Raw genomic sequence first — 19413 nt, forward strand, 5'->3', positions numbered from 1 at the left:
AAAAGGATGGATGAATGATTTGACTGGTGGACATATGACTGAATGAATTAAGAAAAACTGTATCCAGAGAAATAAAGTTCTCTACACACAAAAGTTCGGCTCAAACAACTATTGTATTTTGGTCTTTATATATATATATTTGATTATATGATTTAAAATTTAAAAGTTCAAAAAGTTTTAGAAATAGTGTTAGAAATATTAAAAATAGATATTCACATATCTACTTCCCTATGACTATATGACTATATTATATATTAGTCTATAAGACTGTGGATTAATGACTATATTACCTCAAGAATTAAAGAACTGACCTTACCCTCTCTCTCTTGCAAAAATCTAATGAGTCTCCCCATGACACTCTCATGTTATCCACAAATACTATAATATGTTATCTCCATTTGACTTATGTTATTCACAATGATGGTTATTTCATGGTGAGGAATAGCAAAAAGAATCAATATCAACATACCCATAATCAGAAAAAAGGAGGGAAGTGATAATGAACAGAATCATTAGCATAATGTATGTAGGAATATGACACAAAATTCCACTAACTGCTTTGAGTTGAATCCCCCTCAACACACACACACACACACACACACAGGATGTGTCTGAAAAGGCCTAGAGCGGCAGCAAAAAAGAAAAAAAAAATCCAGGGTCATTCTTACCTTGTTCTGAACTCTCATGAGATTTATCTGCCCTTCTTTTTTGGCACTTACTGCATTCTACCTGCTATTATAGTTACCTCTTATGAGGAATCATCATCATTATCACCTTTATCATCATCATCTCAACTATCATTATCATAGAACAGATGTGAATCATTAGGGAAGACAAATACTGTAAGAAAATGGGACCTGTGCTCAGATAAGAAAAGCTTTTAACCTTTTCCCTCTATCAAAACTGGACGAGTTGACTTAAATGGGTAGATATGTTCAGAATGGTTTCTTTCATCCTTTCAATTTCCTCAGCTAATAACATCATAATACTTCCATTAAGGTGAGGATATAGCATTGCTTGGAGTCAGTTACAGGCCCTCCATGAGCAATAATCTAGAATCAGAAAGGTAAGAAAACACGTATTTCAGTTTTCCATATGCAACATAGAGAGCTATAATTTTTGATGAATGGGTGAGATCATTTCAAAGCCTGTATGGAACTGAAAACCATCCAGTATTGTACATGGCAGGATCAGGATCCTCCCTAGCAGCTGTCATGATATTGTACAGAGACATATAAACTGTCATGCAGGATGATAATGAGCCCTATTACTCATTTATAAAATCTCAGTGAAAGCTTTTCTCTAAGTCAGACTTGAACAAAGAGGGACATGGCCTGATTGTGATGGCAAAAGAGATATTAAGTGCCAGTGATAACACAAAATGGCTTCCTTTATAAATTCCATACCTTTTCCTATACTGATGTGTTGTTTTACTATGATTTTAGGGTCAACAGCCGTAAGCAGAGAAGCAAGAGGATTTGGGGGAAGGGTTGGATTGGAGATATCTCATGATAGTCAATATTCTCTCAGTGTGACTTTTCTCCCAGAACCACTTTAATTTTCATGAAGGCGGATGCTATTTCTGATTAACTTTTCTATTGCTCTCAGGGTTCAGCATAAGACCTTCTATATAGTATGTGCCCAACAAAAACATGAAATGACTGCTACCTAAAGTAGATGAGTGCAATGAAATGTGAAAAAAGTCCATGAAGCTATCTCCATGCTTCATTCAACAGAGAAAAGGATAAAAATCGCTTTCATGTGTAAATTGATCTAAAGTTAATCAGCATCACTATACTATTGTGAATTATATCAATATTATCTGTCCTGATGCAATATGATGATTGAATTTCTAAGAAATCTTTAAATGACAAAATGAAGTTGGCGGTTAGACTATCACCTCTAAGAAAATTCAGGCTTAAAATATCCCATGTAAGTTTTTTCTCCCAACAATGGTCTCAGGTTTGCTATCTTTATCAGCATTATTTTTACTAAAGCAACACTTAAATGTTTTGCCCCTTTTACCACCAAGCGTTATGCTAAATGAAGCATAAAGTCATTTAGCCAAAGCATATGTCTGGCTACATGCTTCTCCTTCCTAAAACTGAGGTATTTACTCTTTGATGCTGGCTTCCACCATAAGCCCACAACAACTGGCAGCCATCAGGGTAGCAAATAAAGTTTCCTAGTAAGTTAACTGTGCTACAGTTAACGCTGGCTAGGAAAAATTCTACACTCAGCCTTGATTTGTATATAAAAGCGTCACTAATTTCAAGTTACCTGTCAGATATTGTTCATGGTAAAGTAGTTAAAGAAACTCATTTCTAGATTGATGGCTTACAGTTGGAAGTAACCATAGCTATTTTCTAATATGATGACTTTTATTTCAAATTCTAAGGGCACTGACAGTTATGTCTATAGGGAAACAGGGTAGAAGTAAGAGTATGAGAGTTGAGTCAATTTCCTCTTTCATTTTTCATCCAGAATGCCTATATTTTCAATTCATTTCTTATCTGTTGATCTTTCACGTAAAATCTCTTTTAAAGAACATATTCCGTATATTTAAAATATATACTTGAAATCTGATACAGTCCATTTTGGAGATGGTAAAAACCATGGCACATTGGCTTCCATTCCCACTGCATATATTTTAGGCGTATATGGCATTAAACAATGGCACCTTTCCCCACTAGGTCTCAACAAACCCAGTCTCAAAGCTTGTCACAGTACCCTTGGAAACTACTATTAAGCAACTGACCATACATGGTGTGATAGTGTGTTTGTGTGCTTTTTATTCTTGCCGTAAACTCCCAAACCAAAGTACCTTTAGATGATTGTCCTTATAATTTCCCGAAATATATTTCTTTGATTAAAAAAAGATGAAAATTAAATTAGAGGCAAAATTACTGAAAATAAAATATACTCTCTTGGGTTGGGCTTCCCCAGAAGTGGATTCTGACAAAGGGGTTTGAGCGCAAATTATGTATCTCAGAGGTGATTGCAGTAAAAAACTGAGTGAGACAGAAGAGAATGAAGCCAGTACAATGTGAGCTGATAAGCACATTGTCACTGTGATCAACGGAGGCTTGCTACCACTTGGGACCTCTAGGAGACTAAGTTGTCTCCCCTTTGAGATATGTCTGGGACACTTCAATGAGGCCAAAAGCAAATGGAAACCAGGAGGTAAAGACTCAAATTGTAGTAAGTGTGTGTGTGTGTGTCTGCTCAGTCATGTCTTACTCTTTGCAACCCCACGGACTGTAGCCCGCCAGGCTCTTATGTTCACAGAATTCTCCAGGCAAGAATACTGGCATGGGTTGCCATTTTCTTCTCCAGGGCATCTTGCCGACCCAGGGATCAAACCCAGGTCTCCTGCATTGCAGACATATTCTTTACCCCCTGAGCTGCCAGGGAAGCCGTCATAAATTGTAGGCATATACAGGAATGGTGATTTCCCAGAACAGAGGGGAAGACAACAAGGCCATCGATTATCCGGTTGTAGTAATTGTTCATGTGTTCTTATAAGCATGTCACTGTAATTTCTTACAATTGATTGAAATAAACTTTCAATTTGCTTGAAATGATGGTGTACTCAGAATCAAATTTGCATGTTGCTGCTGCTGCTGCTAAGTCGCTTCAGTCGTGTCCAACTCTGTGCGACCCCATAGACGGAAGCCCACTAGGCTCCTCTGTCCCTGGGATTCTCCAGGCAAGAACACTGGAGTGGGTTGCCATTTCTCTTTCCAATGCGTGAAAGTGAAAAGTGAAAGTGAAGTCACTCAGTTGTGTCCAACTCTTAGCGACCCCATGGACTGCAGCCCACCAGGCTCCTCCATCCATGGATTTTCCAGGCAAGAGTACTGGAGTGGAGTGCCATTGCCTTCTCTGCAAATTTGCATAGACTTAAATTATTCTTATAATGTTAGCTAATTATTATTAAGTCCAACATTGTAGTTATATTTGAATGAGCCTTAATGAACATAAACTTTCTCAACATTCAGTGCAGGTTCCATTTTACATGTGAAGTGTGGTTCTGATAAAAATGAAATCCCGCTTCAATCAATTTATAAGTATCAGGAAATCCATCTGCATGCAAAAGATTTTGACCTGGATTTACTACTGATATGTCCTGTATTGGGTGACATCATCACACTGGCTGACACGGGGATGAAGGTCATTAGTCTTATGACCAGTAATTTCACCTTTCCCATGTACTTGAGAGAAGCATTTATTCTCTATCTTTGATACATTAAAGATTGTAAAGATTTCCCCTTTATTCATCTGGGCATAGATGAATATAAAGAAGGCATTATTTTCTCAAAAAGGAAAACAACCAATCACCTATAATATGTTCCTTTAATATGCAAACATGGGTTTTGAATGCATTCCCACTAGAGATTATGGTTATACTGTCCTTGAACTTGGACCCAATTCATTATAGTACCCTCAATATACTTATTTATAAACGATGTAACAGGTATTGCCATGTCTACAGTATTTTGTAAATGGAGTCACAATATTTGGTTTTCTTAAATAAATCATGTGATAAAAGGTATAATCTGCTTTGGTTACTATGATGCTACAAATGACTGTTTCATCTCCTGATAAATTAATACCGTAATGTGCACAAGTGAATTTGGTCAGCCTCCATGTGTTTTGTACACACAGTGTGCTCAATTCCACTATGGAAGAAAAGCATTGTATATAATATCAATAAAGAATGAGTGTAAATGCTAAGACAAACATCAAAATAAATAAATAGGCACAGCTCCTGGCATGTGGCTTCCTGTCATAGAGAATTGTGATTTTAAGCAAAGGATAACATTTGAAAACAATTTGCTATACCCTTTACGCGTCTTTGAAATTTTCTCTCCACTAAGATGATTTAAGACTTTACAAAGTAAGTAAGACCCGAATGCTGGGGAAGATTGAAGGCAAAAGGAGAAGGCGGCAGCAGAAGATGAGATGGATTAATTCAGTGGACATGACTTTGACCAAACTCCAGGAGATAGTGAAGGACAGAGGAACCTGGCATGCTACAGTCCACGGGGTCGCAAAGAGCCGGACATGACTTAGCAACTGAACAACAACAAATGCTAGACAGCAACCATGATGCACAGCACAATGGCTGAATGGTGCATTCACCACTTTCTATTAGTGATGCAAGGAGAGAAAAATGAGCACATGTTCACTGTTCTTTACCTTACACCAATGTGCCTGAATTTGTTTACCTTATAAACTTAACTGCCATTTTACTCTTCTATGATTTCACTTGATCCATTAAATTATTTTAATTAGTATCTCAGTGGATAATTTGAATGAATTAAGACCTCAGGGGCAGGCAATGTAAATCACAAAGGAAACCATCCTTTAAACACTGTGTTCTATATATTTCCCATACATAGTGTATTAGATGTGTACATGCTAAGTTGCTTCAGTCCTGTCTGACTCTTTGTGACCCATGGACTATAGCCCTCCAGGCTCCTCTCCCCATGGGATTCTCCAGGCAAGAATCCTGGAGTAGGTTGCCATGCCCTCCTCCAGGGGATCTTCCTGACCCAGGGATCGAACTCACGTCTCCTGCACAGGCAGGCGGGTTCTTGGGTTCTTTACCGCTAGCACCATCTGGGAAGCCCATAATTTGGTGGCTCAGTGATAAACAATCTGCCTGCCAATGCAGGAGGTGTGAGTTTGATCCCTGAGTCTGGAATATCCCCTGGAGAAGGAAATGCCAAACCACTCCAGCATCTGTGCCTGGAAAATTCCATGGACAGAGGAGTCTGGCCAGCTACAGTCCGAGGGGTACAAAGAGTTGGACATGACTGAGCACGCACACATGACATATGAACTATTAAAAACTCCCCCAATTTCTGCTAGCACAAATTACCCCCACACTGTTTAACTTGACTCAAGTTATTTCTATAAACTAAATACACAGGCATACTGAAAACCTATTATTCATGTACTATGGCTAGTTACAGACTTCCGTGGTGGCTCAGATGGTAAGGAATCTGCTTGTAATGCAGGAGACCCAAGGTTTGATCCTTTGGTAGGGAAGATCTCCTGAAGAAGAGAATGGCTACCCATTCCAGCATTCTTGCCTAGAGAATCTCACGGAAGAGTTAGACATGTCTGAGAGACTAAGGATACTAAAATGGTCATGGGCAGAAAGAAGGATAAAATGCAAATCATGCTACCATAGGATGCAAAGACCACCTTTCTACCTCCAGCTATGTAACTCATTAAAATCCAACAGAAAATTTGAGTCATTCTTTCTCCAGGTGCCATGCAAGGGTTATAGTACAAAAGAAGAAATCATAGTCCTCAGGTAGTAAGCATCTATAAGTAAACGGATAGCCCCAAAGATAGCACAGGAATCTAAACAGAGGTACATGATTTATCCACTATCTTCTTCACTATCTTCTACACTATTTTGGAGGGTTATAAGACATGCAACAAGTAATTAAGTGGGAGTACGAACTGTTTCAGAGTATAGTGTGAGATTAACATGACTTGGGCTCATGGCAGGGAAGGGTGTTATATTAAGAGAACTGTCTTCATGGCTGGGGTAAGGCATTCCCACAGCGGGTGAGAGATGAGAGCTGAGAACAAAGCATGGAAAATGGGGCAGAGGGTCTTTTCCTCCATAAAACTTATCTGAATTCTATCCTAAAACAATAGCTAGCCACCTGTGGAATTAAACAGGGGAGTGACATTAAATTTGGCTCTGGAGAGATGTGGGTCTAGCAGCTATGTGAGGGGTAAAGTGGACAAAAACAAGCCCGCAAGTAAGCGGGGAAGCTCTTGTGGTACTCAAGGTGAGCTACGGGGATCTGAACTGAGGCAGGGGGTATCGAAAGTGGACAGCAGAGCTGAGAGAAATTTAAGGTACACATGGACATGAATCTGAATAAAGGAGAAACAATACTTCTAACCTAGGATACCTCACATGGTTGTTATGTGAATAAAATAAACATGAAAGTGTTCTGTTAACCTAATATTTTTTGTGCTGTGCTTACTAGTCATGTCCACCTCTTTGCGACCCTACGGACTGTAGACCACCAGGCTCCTCTGTCCATGGGGATTCTCTACCTTCAAGAATCACTTTTTATCAAATGCCTATGATTTAGAGATCTTTGGTGTAAAGCCATTCTTATATGTTCAGATAGACTGAAGTGACTATCAATTTAAAAGAAAATTAAATGTGTTTCTCTAATTCCTTAAGAAAAAAAATAACAGTAGATCATAGACATAGTTTTAAATTTCTAAATGGAGGAACTAGTGTGTACTTGCTGTGCATGAAGCTAGGGTGGTGCAATAGGGGTACTCCTTCTGGCCGAGGACAAGAAGCAAGGCTGGAAGCACACTGATTTGCAGACATCTGTGCAAAAGTTCTTTCATGAACGTGAAGGAGAAATATTTGAAATTAAAATCTAGGGGAGAAGCAATCAGATCCTAGACTAAATCACTGGACAGAAATGAAATGAAAAACTCATGATACATCTGGTCCCTTATTAAAAGACCATTCTACTACAATCTTATCCCCTGGATACAAAGTCACTTGTCAGTATGCAGGTTAGAGCTTCATCATCACGAGTTCAGTTTAGTAAATAAAGTGACAAAGTCAATGCCAAAAAAGCACTTCTCTGATTACCACTGTGAAAAAGGACATGGGAGTGAAATGGTTTAATGAGATTAGGACAGAGAAACATCCCTAAGACCTATGGCAGAAGCATTAAAATTGGGTAGTGACCTAAATCTCTATTGTTAAATCTGTTTTCTTCCCAGCGGGTAGCGTGGGATCATGAAAAAGTGTGATGTATGAAATCTGATAAATCTGGTTCAATTTCTAGCTGTCTTACAAGTAGCTTAAATTCACTGAGGCTCAGGTTCTAGATCAGTAAAACAGAGATAATAAAACATTTGGGAGGTTGTTCAAAATAATGAGGTAAAATAATCCAGGAAATTTACCTAATAGTGCATCTAGAATGTAAAAAAATTCAATATATTATAGGCATTGTTATTCTATTAGCAAGGATGTCTGGCAACCTAAATTTGCCCCTATTTCATGACAATAGTAACAAGTCAACATTCTTACTAATCTGCTGTAGAAAAAAATGGATTATCTTGAATTTGAACCAAATGTTGAATGAGAAGATAGGAGTAATGGAATAAATATGAAAAGTTGAATGCAACAATAAACCTATGGAAGAGAAAAAAATAAAGCTAAGACCAAAAGAAAAATACATGTTGAAATTTTGTATCACCATGCTATAAAACAGTTGATTAGTTGAGGATATTTTTGTTCAGAGAATCAATGAGATTAATCATATATCACACTGTATTTGCTGTTAATAATAACTATGTCATGCATTCCATTGATTGGCCTTCCCAGACAAAGAGTCTCAGGAACCATATTAGAAAGGACTAAAGACTCTCCACGTTTAAATAGGGAAGGTCAATACCGTCAGGATTCGGAGACTATTTCTGGTTTTATTTCTGATCTTTCTACTAACTAGAAGAGGGTTTGAACAAATGACTATCTCTATAGGTCTCAGTTTCACATTAAGCTATTAATAAGAGACTGGACTATATATTCTTTAAGGGTTTCTGGCCTTCAAATTCTAGGCTTGTATAAAATATATATCCTGAAATGTTAATACATATAATGAACATGTAAAAATGGTCATTTCCAGAAACAAAATAAAGAACTACAAATCGATAAAAAAGAAAAGATGGTCTTTCAATGGGAAAGTTAGTATGAGATTAGAACAGGCTCCTTACAAAAGCTAACATCCACATAACCAAAAAACATATAAAAAGGTATTCCAACTCATCAGAAAAAATGGAAATAAAAACCACAGTAAGGTACTACAGAATACCAGCCAGATGGCTAAAATTAACCACTGATAATATTAAGTACTGGCAACAATATCCAGAAATTTCATATACTGATAATGATCAAGTAAGGTTGTTCTTTACAGTCCTGAATATTCATTGGTAAGGACTGATGCTGAAGCTGAAACTCCCAATATTTTGGCCACCTGATGCCAAGAACTGATGCATTGAAAAGGCCCTGATGCTGGGAATGTTTGAAGGCAGGAGGAGAAGGGGACGACAGAGGATGAGATGGTTGGATGGGATCACTGACTCAATGGACATGTGTTTGACTAAACTCCAGGAGTTGGTGATGGACAGGGAGGCCTGGCGTGCTGCAGTCCATGGGGTCACAAAGAGTTGGACATAGCTGAGTGACTGAAATGAACTGAAGGTTGTTTGCTGCTGCTAAGTCGCTTCAGTCAGGTCCGACTCTGTGCGACCCCATAGATGGCAGCCCACCAGGCTCCCCCGTCCCCGGGATTCTTCAGGCAAGAACACTGGAGTGGGTTGCCATTTCCTTCTCCAATGTGTGAAAGTGAAAAGTGAAAGTGAAGTCACTCAGCCGTGTCTGACTCTTCGCGATCCCATGGACTGCAGCCTACCAGGCTCCTCTGTCCATGAGATTTTCCAGGCAAGAGTACTGGAGTGGGGTGCCATTACCTACCTTAAAAAAAAAAAAAAACTTGATTTTCTTAGCTAATGGTAGTACTTGGTTATTCTGTGACCCAGAAATCCAACTTTTCCATATTCACTTAACAAAGAAGCATATACATATATAAAATATATAAGAATATTCAGAGTAACATTGTTTTTAGAGCCACCAAACAGAATCAATCCACATATTCATTTAAAGCAGATGAGGTAAGTTAATTTTGAGATATTCATACAATGGCATACTATAGAACACTGAAAATGATTAAGCTCCAACTGAAAGCAATACAATTGATGGATCACATAAAAATATGTGATTGGGCTTCCCAGGTGGCTCAGCAGTAAATAATCCACCTGCCATGCAGAAGACACAGGAGATGCCATGTGTTCAATCACTGGGTCGGGAAGACCCCCTGGAGAAGGCAATGGCAACCCACTCCAGTAGTCTTGCCTGGACATGGACAGAGGAGCCTGGTGGGCTGCAGTCCATGGGGTCACACAGAGTTGGACATGCTGAAGCAATCTTGCACGCATGCACAATGTGGTATAGACACATAAAAATAATGTTGAGAAAAAGAAGTCAGACACAAAGAAATACCTAGAATATAACCACAACTAAATACATTTCAGAAATGGCCTCTCCCAATCTATGGTGCATTAGAGGTCACTATGGTACGTAGCTTTGAGGGAGTACTGATTCAGAAGGGGGTAAAATTGGGGCTCCAGGATAGTGCGTTACTCTTTTCTTCTTTTCAATAATAACTTGGAGGTTTTAACTCTGAAAATTCATTAAGTTGTACACTTACTGACTTGTGCACTTTAAACTATGTTTGTTACATTTCAATAAAGAACTTTTGAAAACCAAGCCAGACAGAACTGCTTTTATCTAGAAAGGAAAATTACCCCAATAGTGAATATGCCTTTCAGTTCAGTTCAGTTGCTCAGTTGTGCCCGACTCTTTGTGACCCCATGAACCACAGCACACCAGGCCTCCCTGTCCATCACCAACTTGGAGTCCATCATCACCTCCCAGAGTCCACCCAAACCCATGTCCATTGAGTCAGTGATGCCATCCAACCATCTCATCCTCTGTCGTCCCCTTCTCCTGCCCTCAATCTTTCCCAGCATCAGGGTCTTTTCAAATGAGTCAGCTCTTCACATCAGGTGGCCAAAGTATTGGAGTTTCAGCTTCAGCATCAGTCCTTCCACTGAACACTCAGGACTGATCTCCTTTAGGATGGACTGGTTGGATCTCCTTGCAGTCCAAGGGACTCTCAAGAGTCTTCTCTAGCACCACAGTTCAAAAGCATCAATTCTTCAGCACTCAGCTTTCTTCATAGTCCAACTCTCACATCCATACATGACCACTGGAAAAACCATAGCCTTGACTAGATGGACCTTTGTTGGCAAAGTAATGTCTCTGCTTTTTAATATGCTGTCTAGGTTGGTCATAACTTTCCTTCCTTTAGCCTATATATATAAATTACTTCAGAGGGTCAGAGGTAGAGACAGAATAGAGATATATAGACATGCCTGTATACAAACATACACCTCAATATATGTATGAAGGGGAGGAAGGGAAACAAGAAAATGGAGAGGTGAGAGCTGAAGGGTGAGAAGAGAGTGGTGGGAGGGGGTAGAAGGAGGTGGGAAAGAAAGGGGAGGAGGGGGTGGGAGGAGGAAGGGGAGAGAGGAAGAAAGAGACTTTCTAGACAACTTCAAGTATTTAGAAAATATCCTACTCATCTTTTCTTTCATATTAAAAGTAAACCTATATATTTTAAGTTCCTAGGAGTCAGGAGTGAAGCTGAAGACCAATTAATGCTGGATGCTTTTGAAGTTGGATGAAACCTTCATACTGATCTAACACAATTTGCACATATTATGGGTCTATGTGGCGACAGGCCTATCATACATAAAATGTCATCCTTTTAGCCCTCTTGTGTAATCTAATTCTGTGATTAATTTAAATGTAGGTAAAACATTTTCAGATAGCTTGTAATTAAAGATATACACACTGAGATAAAACAATATCACAATTTCTCTAAAGATAGCATAGGAAAGAGTTTTCAGAGATAAATGTTCATAGACGACCAAGAGAGAGAATTGTTGTCCCCCTAAATCCTCCTGAAACATAGTTTTCATGGTCACACTCTCGTAGGATTAAAATGTTCAGTCTCTTGTCTGCAACTGACTACAGTCTAAACGTCTTCCTTCTAAGTTTGATTTCAATGAAAATGAGCAATGCCTTGTGGGCAGACTCCTCCTTTTTTCAAGCTAAACTTCAAGTAAGTTATTTTCCCTTTTACTTTGAATTACTGACCATTTTTGCCGTGCATTTGTACTCTTTCCCCTCAGCTATCATTTTGCTCTTTAATAGACTTGCCAGTTCTTCCAGATCACTCAAACTAGGAACCTCAGAAGCTTTTAGCCCATTCCCTAGCTGGTTTTTCTATCTGGAGTCACAGCTGCTGCCGTCCTTCGGTAAGCTGTCACTGTAGGTATCTTCCTGTCCTCATTCACCCAAAGGAAATTCGGCTCTCAATTCCTCAGGGATCATATATTAGTCATCTAGCACAGAGGCTGACAGTTGGAATTTATCAACAAATATTTGCTGGATGAGTGAAAAAGAGCACTTCAGTTGGTGGGCTTTGATCCTCATCTGGATGACCTAATGGAGAAATGGGCTCTGTCTCTTAGAACCACAATGGCCACCAGAGCCCACCTGTGAAGAGGTCAGCAGCCAAAGAGAGATGAACCTATGATTCCTACTCACTACATTATTAACATTTCCATAACAGGCAGGCTTTTACTCAATCTCCTTCTTTTCACACTTATCATAGAACACAGATAAGTTCCACAACTTGTCTAAAACCCATAAAATTTTAGGTTAACATTAGCATCAGTTTCCATAATCCAGTTTAATGTTCCTATAATGCATAATTCCACTGATAATATGTAAAACGGAGATCTGTGCTAGCAAAATAAGAATATGATGGTCCTTGTCATGCTTTATCCTGAGAGCACTGAAATCAATTCTAATAATGGTATAGCAGAGCAGATTGATGCTGATAAATGTATTTTTCCTACTTGTTCTTCTATATTCTTTTTATTTGTCTTTGGATTGCCAGGTAATGACAATATTTCTTTGGAAATCATGATTAACACCATTTATCCTCAAGTATATGTGAAGAGTGATTAATTTCTGTGTCCTACCTAATCTTCCAATTCAGCTATCCCACTTTCTGTGTAAATCTTTGTCCAGAAGCTTATCTCTTGTCTTTTACTTCCCCTAATACTTTGGTCTACACCATCTTCTCACCCATTTGCTTATGCCCTGCATCACACTTTGGACTATGTAAGCCCAAAGCCAAACAAAATAAGTTTTAGGAAGGCCAGTCATGTTAGACATATACAGGGAATGTCATACCTTGAAATTGAAGTCAGGTTTTCAAAAGCAGTGTATATGTTTAATATTTAAAGTAACCTTGCTGTAGTCAGAAACCTTACTTTATATTGCAAGTGCTGTTTATAGTTCAGAATGGATTACAGTTCTCTTCCAAAAGATTATTTTCCAAAATTATCAAAGAAGGTACTGCAACATTGTGTGAACAAGACCTAAAGACACTGTCTTATCTTTTATTAATATCTACACAGAGTGGATTAAATTTCTGGAAAGTTAAATCTGCACAGAGAATCCAGAAATTTTTCGAGGTCAGAAAACAAAGCATAAAAAGACTTAAATCATTTAAAGCTTTAAGCATTATGACCAGTGAATAATAAACAAATATTTAATTGGATCTTATATCATTTGTAATATATCTTCAACCCCCCAGAATCTTAATTTTGCTTCATCAAGTTATAAATTTTTGCTCACTTGCCGTTATTTTACTGTGGGTTTTTTTTTTAATTTGACCCTAACATAATCATATATGAAGACATCAAGATAAATGAAAGATCAACACCTGTGTTAATGCTGAAACTACAAATAAGTGCTTCATAATAGAATAGCCACCTCTCCCCTTTGGGACTTATATTTTCTTAAAGGACATACCAATTGCACAAATACTTTAAATACTTTTTGCTATGTGATAATATCTTGAATATATACTTTAAATCAAAGAGAAAAGAGAACAACATTTATCTCCTTTTTAAAATAATTTAAATGTGGTGGGTTATTTTCTAAGCTTAAAGTAAATGATAAGTGAACCAAATAGAAAAATCAACTATTTATAGACATTTGAGGTTTTCTTTCTTTTTTTAATATAAATTTATTTATTTTAATTGGAGGCTAATTACTTTATAATATTGTATTGGTTTTGCCATACATCAACATGAATCCGCCACAGGTTTACACGTGTTCCCCATCCTGAGCCCCCCTCCCACCTCTCTCCCCATAACATCCCTCTGGGTCATCCCAGTGCACCAGCCCCAAGCATCTGTTTGATCTTATTATTTTAATAAGACACAAAGTAAAACACGTAAAAACACAAAATTCTACCCATCACATTTTAAATAATGCTCAATTTTCAGATAAGCAGTATGCTTGTTATACTTATTACTGATCTTTAATAGATTTAAAGGGAATGTCTTGGAAAGAAAGTGTACTTTCATTATTCCCTGAGAAGCTCAGTGATTATGAGGAATGCCAAGTAGAGCGCAATACTCTTACACTTGGAATTGTGAAAAAAAAATCATTTAAAAGATCAAGATCTTTGATAGCAATAACAAAAACTAAATTTGCCAAAGGTAGAGCCCTCCTCTTATCAACTTCAGGCAAGAAGCAATCTTTTTCTGCATAGTGAAAAGTAAGCCAACTAAGGGAAAGGTCTGTGTGACTGCAATAGCATAAAATTGACTGGATGCTTGAAAAAAATACTTTTCTAAGATTAAAAAATAAACCTTACATGTTGGTTTTTATTTCATTCTGAGACACATTAAGAAGACATGAAATTGTTTTCACACACCAAACAGTTCCCTCATGATGATTTCTCAGAATTGCCTCTTGACCTTCCCTCAGCTTTATCCTCTTCCTCAGTGAGTCTCCCTCATCGCTCCCTATTCCTAAACCAATAGGAAGAATTTCCTTCAAACCCTTAAGCCTTTATCTGTTACCATAGAGACAGGCATCATAAGATAGCTGCTCAGTAACATCCTCATGGAAATAAAATAAGAATCCTATGGGTTTTATAGGAATTGCCAGTGCTACCAGTGAGCAGCAATGGCATCCTTCCCTAGAAAAAAGGCAGGGATTTTAGTTTTACAAGCATGGAATTATAGAGATTGTCACTTATGATGGTAAACCCAGAATCTCTTAAATTTGTGCTTAGGATCTAATTACAGTTTCTCACATGATTTGGAAAAAAAATTGCCTTGTATCAATATGTTCAGAGAACTAGCTCACAAATAATTCATTGCTAACTTTTAACTCTAACAGTGTCATATCAACCATTTACTAACAGTCTCAATTGTTGTTTCATGTGTAGTGTATATATTTTGATTTTTATTTTCTTTCATTCTCTAAACCATATTTTGATCAAGAATACACTCACCTATTTAAAAAGGTGTGCATCTCTCTGGATCACTGTAAATGCAAAAGCCCCTTAGAAAGTTTATAGACCCATGAAAACAAACAAGGTGGCGGCAGGAAGTGACTTTACTGGTTTTCCACTGACTTGTGTGCTTTCTGTAAGTCTACTGAAATCACACAATATTTGAACAGTAACACTAAAAGTAACTTAATCTAAGCAATTAGGTAAAATCAGCCCGATCAATAGGCTTAGGGTAAGCAGATATTATAGGTAAGTCACTGATTTCAGAGATCTCAAATTTTCTTACACACATCATAAACAAACACTCCTCAGCAAGTAACATCTCTTAACAGATTAACTGCCAAAATGGCTCCCTCATTAACTCCTAAGCTGTGTAACTGAACCACTTTGCAAAGTTTGTAATGCTTATATATAATGGGTGATCAAAACTTCTGTTTATGGTCTTTGGCTGATATTTAATGGTTCGTTAGCTTGTTCTAGACATGTGACTCAATGAGCAAAAAAGCAAAGTCCCCTTACAGACTATAGATGAATTCAGCAAACATTTCACTACTAGGAAGGGCCTGATAAATTAATCTTTTTGGCTTTGTGGCCCAAATGGTCTCTCCATCATTACTTAACTGCTGGGTTAGCATGAAGAGAGACAGAACAATCTATAAATAGAGGTGCTTCCTGCCAATTAAACTTTATTAATAGACACTTATATCAAAGTTTTATAATTTTTATGTTACAAAATATTATTCATCTTTTTTAAAAAATAAATACAGAAACCACTGTTAGTTGGGTAAACAGAAAGAACAATGGCATGTGGATCATAATTAGCTGACTCTGGCATGGAGACACTCAAAGAAATATCTGAAAAGGGGAATATTATTTATGTAGTGACTAAACTCAAAGATTCTTAAAAGTAGAAATGATCTCAGATGTCTTCTTCACATTCTCTTTAATGCAGGAACTCCACTCCCAGCAATGACACTTCAGAAATAAGGAGCACAGTATCTCACAAAGTAGTCAATTCTCTGCTTAAACAACTATTTAAAGAATTTTTTTTTTCCTTACTACAAGAGAGGTAAAAATGAGTCTAATCCCTCTTCCACACTGTAGCTCATTTGACATTTGAAATTGGTCTAACTTTTTAAAATTGTTTTTTCCTTCAAGCATTCATTTTCTCCTTTTTCTAGAATCTTCAAGAGCCCTCAACTGTTGTAGCTTCTAACACCCTTCACCAATCATCCAGACATATTTTTTTTTCCACTGAACACTTTCTCAGTTGTTAAACTTTCTCTTAGACCATGGTATGTCTCTAAAAAAGTTCCTTCTAAAATTCATTCTCTTTTTCGTTCCTTCCAGGAAGGGTACATTTCTAACAACATTACTTTGTTTTATTTTGTTTTGATGTCATATGAGACTGTGACTGATACTGAAATAAGGCCAACAAAATTATTGTCTTTTTCAATGAATAACTGCTAAACTTTAACTCTTTAACATATTGTACTTGTTGGAATGATTTTTGAACTTTAGTGCAAGATGTTATTTCTCCTAAAATATTATCTTTATTGTGTCATCAAATTTTCTAGGTGATCCTAATCCTTTGGTACCTAATAATTCATTTCTTTTCTTAGTTGGCCAAACTATTTTGATCTTCCTTCTTGTTTTTGATATTACTATTTCACAGGGCAAAAGATCAAAGTCAGAATTACAGGTCACACTATGAGAGGTTAGTTCCAAGTCCAATAGATCCAGTTGGATAGAACTATATAATAGCCCTGTGAGAGCCTCCCTTCTTGGTTTACAATGATTCATTAATTGATAGAACAAGACAGAAGAGTTTATCAAGGTAATTAATCTATCAGACATGTCAAATGGCAAATATATCTTCATTTTGACTATATCATAAAAATCTTCAAAAAACTCTACAATCAAAATAACTAGCCACACCCCATACTGTTTCTTAGAACTTTGGAGAATTACAGTCTGCATTACCTTACCCTTCATTCTAAACCATCTTCCTCAAGAATTCTCAGCTTTTCCCAGTGAGGGAAAAATAGTGCTTATTTTTTCTAAAAACAAACAAAAAAATTCCAATAGGGACAGTTATTTAATTCCCTCAACTTTTGTCCTTTCCCATTTTAGTTTGTTAATTCCAGGACAAAGTTAAAATACTGTCCTAGCTCTCTTTTTAAACAGTGTCATTTTTTTTCAGAAGTATGTGTGTGTCTGCGAATACACACTCATTTACATGGCTTATTTGTGTCTTTTTTTGTTGTTGTTCTTAAAATATAGAAGACACGAGAGTTGGAGAATAAAAAAAGGGACAAGCTTCTCAGGAAAACTACTTCAAAGCACATCTCTTAACTGATAGTGTTTCCCACTGCTCATCTTTCTGGACGAGGAGCAGTACATCTGAGGGCAGGCCACTCCATCATAAGTAGGTATTTTCACTAGACAATATTATCATTAAAGGATAACAAAGAAACAATTTTGATTAAGAAAATGTTGCCCAATAAGATTTTTTACCTAAAAGAAACAAATAGTTGCTATTTTTGCTTTTGTAATATAAATACCTTTAAAAAAATTTAGGTTTGTAGAATATTGGGGAACACCCACAGAGATTTATACAGAAATTTCATACTTTAAACATATTTAAATATTTATAGTGCATTTCATTTGTCTCACCTCTCTTTCACATACTATTTTGATTTTTATGCATTTATTTTTCTTTTATTCCCCCTAAATCACTTCAGGAAATACAGAATTAAGCAACTGAGATTTAGAGACTTCATATGTTACCAATGTGCAGGCCAATCTTGTTCCAGAGTCAGCAAGATCAGCAATAATTTCCAACTCTCATAAATACATTCAAAAATAAAAGGATGCCTGCTCTTCAGGTGTGCAGCCCAAAGCCTCTAAGATTTCATTAATAATCAACAGCTGGTGCCACCTAGTGTCTGTCCTCTTCATTCATCAGTGGAATCACATACAGAGCACTCCTAATCACAAACGAAGCTGCCTGAACGACAAACAAACAAGGTCTGAGGAGTCCTGTGGCTGATTTAAATTACACTATCTTCATTGAAAGAAAAACCTTCTTTTAAAAGTAACTATGGTAACAGGAGGGTGAAGCTAACAGGAAGCTCACATTCTTCTCACAAAAGACAATTCACAAAAGGAGAGTCCTGCTAAAGATGTAATGTAAAAGAGTTTTTCCAGACTTGAACTGTCACTAAACATGGCTATAAAAAGTTGAGTAATACAACTGACAGAGGAGAACTGAGTTCTAAACAAGAGTTTAGATACAGTTGATTTTTTGTCAACCAACCAACAGATAACCCTCTATCACTGTGATGCCAAATTTTGTTAGTCTGAGTTCTCAAAGATCAAACAAGTACTGTAACAGACCGTGCCAAACACGTAGAGTGCTCAAAAGTATTAACAGGAAATAATGAGGTTGTCTGAACCACATTAATTTTAAAAATATTTCCAGCTAAAACTACACATCTAGGAAACTATTTTCTTTCCTGCTGTACATATGAATTATGAATTACATATTCAACCACAGTCATGTATGCTTCAAGGTTAAAAAGTACTTTTCCAAATCTCTATTTTTCAAAACATAAGTTACTAATTAATTTGGATGAATCCAAGTAGTATAATTAGCTCATCAGTTCCTAATTATTCACTGATATTTAAATACATGTTGTTTTTAAGTCACTCTTTCTAAGAGGAATACGTAATTGAAAAACATGGACTAACGTTCAGGGGGAAAAGTTACATAACAGCCAGTAGTGTTCCTTGACCAGATTGACTGAGATATTATAATTACTACAGAAAAGGTACAGCAAATGTATGAGCAATACTGTGTACACTGAAAAGTAATATTAGGTGTTCATACATGATAGTCTATTAACTTGGATCAATCATTTAGCTAGTCAGGTTACGGGGGAAACTGGGCAGAGAGATCAAAGATTCTCTATCATACAGGTAGTTAACAATCACGCTTTTCTTACTTAGGGAAATAAATTTCTGTATTATTAGACATCTGTTTTAAGCAATTACTTTTTATAAACAGCTTTGAATGTTTTATTTTCTTGTTACCCTAGTGGTGATAAAAATTATTTCAATATGTTTGGTCCAATATATAGTCACTGACAGATCCCCAAGACAGCGTATGAAGACAGAATATGGAAACGATGGAGAGTTTCTACCAAAAGCTAAAATTGTCCCTCTTTTCCTCAAAACTTTATTTTTGGAGCCTAATACAGCCCAGGCTCACGCTCCATTGGTTTAAAAGTACTTGTAAGTATAATCCACTGACTGTAGGGGAAAGAAA

At 37.0% G+C, this 19413-nt stretch overlaps 1 protein-coding gene across 4 annotated transcripts in view; it reads right to left on the reverse strand.

Annotated features, from left to right (window-relative positions):
• Nucleotides 1-19413, reverse strand: part of DMD (dystrophin) — a 2668835-nt gene that overhangs the window by 2345179 nt on the left and 304243 nt on the right. The gene's annotated exons all lie outside the window — the stretch shown is intronic.

Source organism: Ovis aries, chromosome X, assembly GCF_016772045.2.
Source record: "Ovis aries strain OAR_USU_Benz2616 breed Rambouillet chromosome X, ARS-UI_Ramb_v3.0, whole genome shotgun sequence".
Taxonomy (NCBI): Eukaryota; Metazoa; Chordata; class Mammalia; order Artiodactyla; family Bovidae; genus Ovis; species Ovis aries.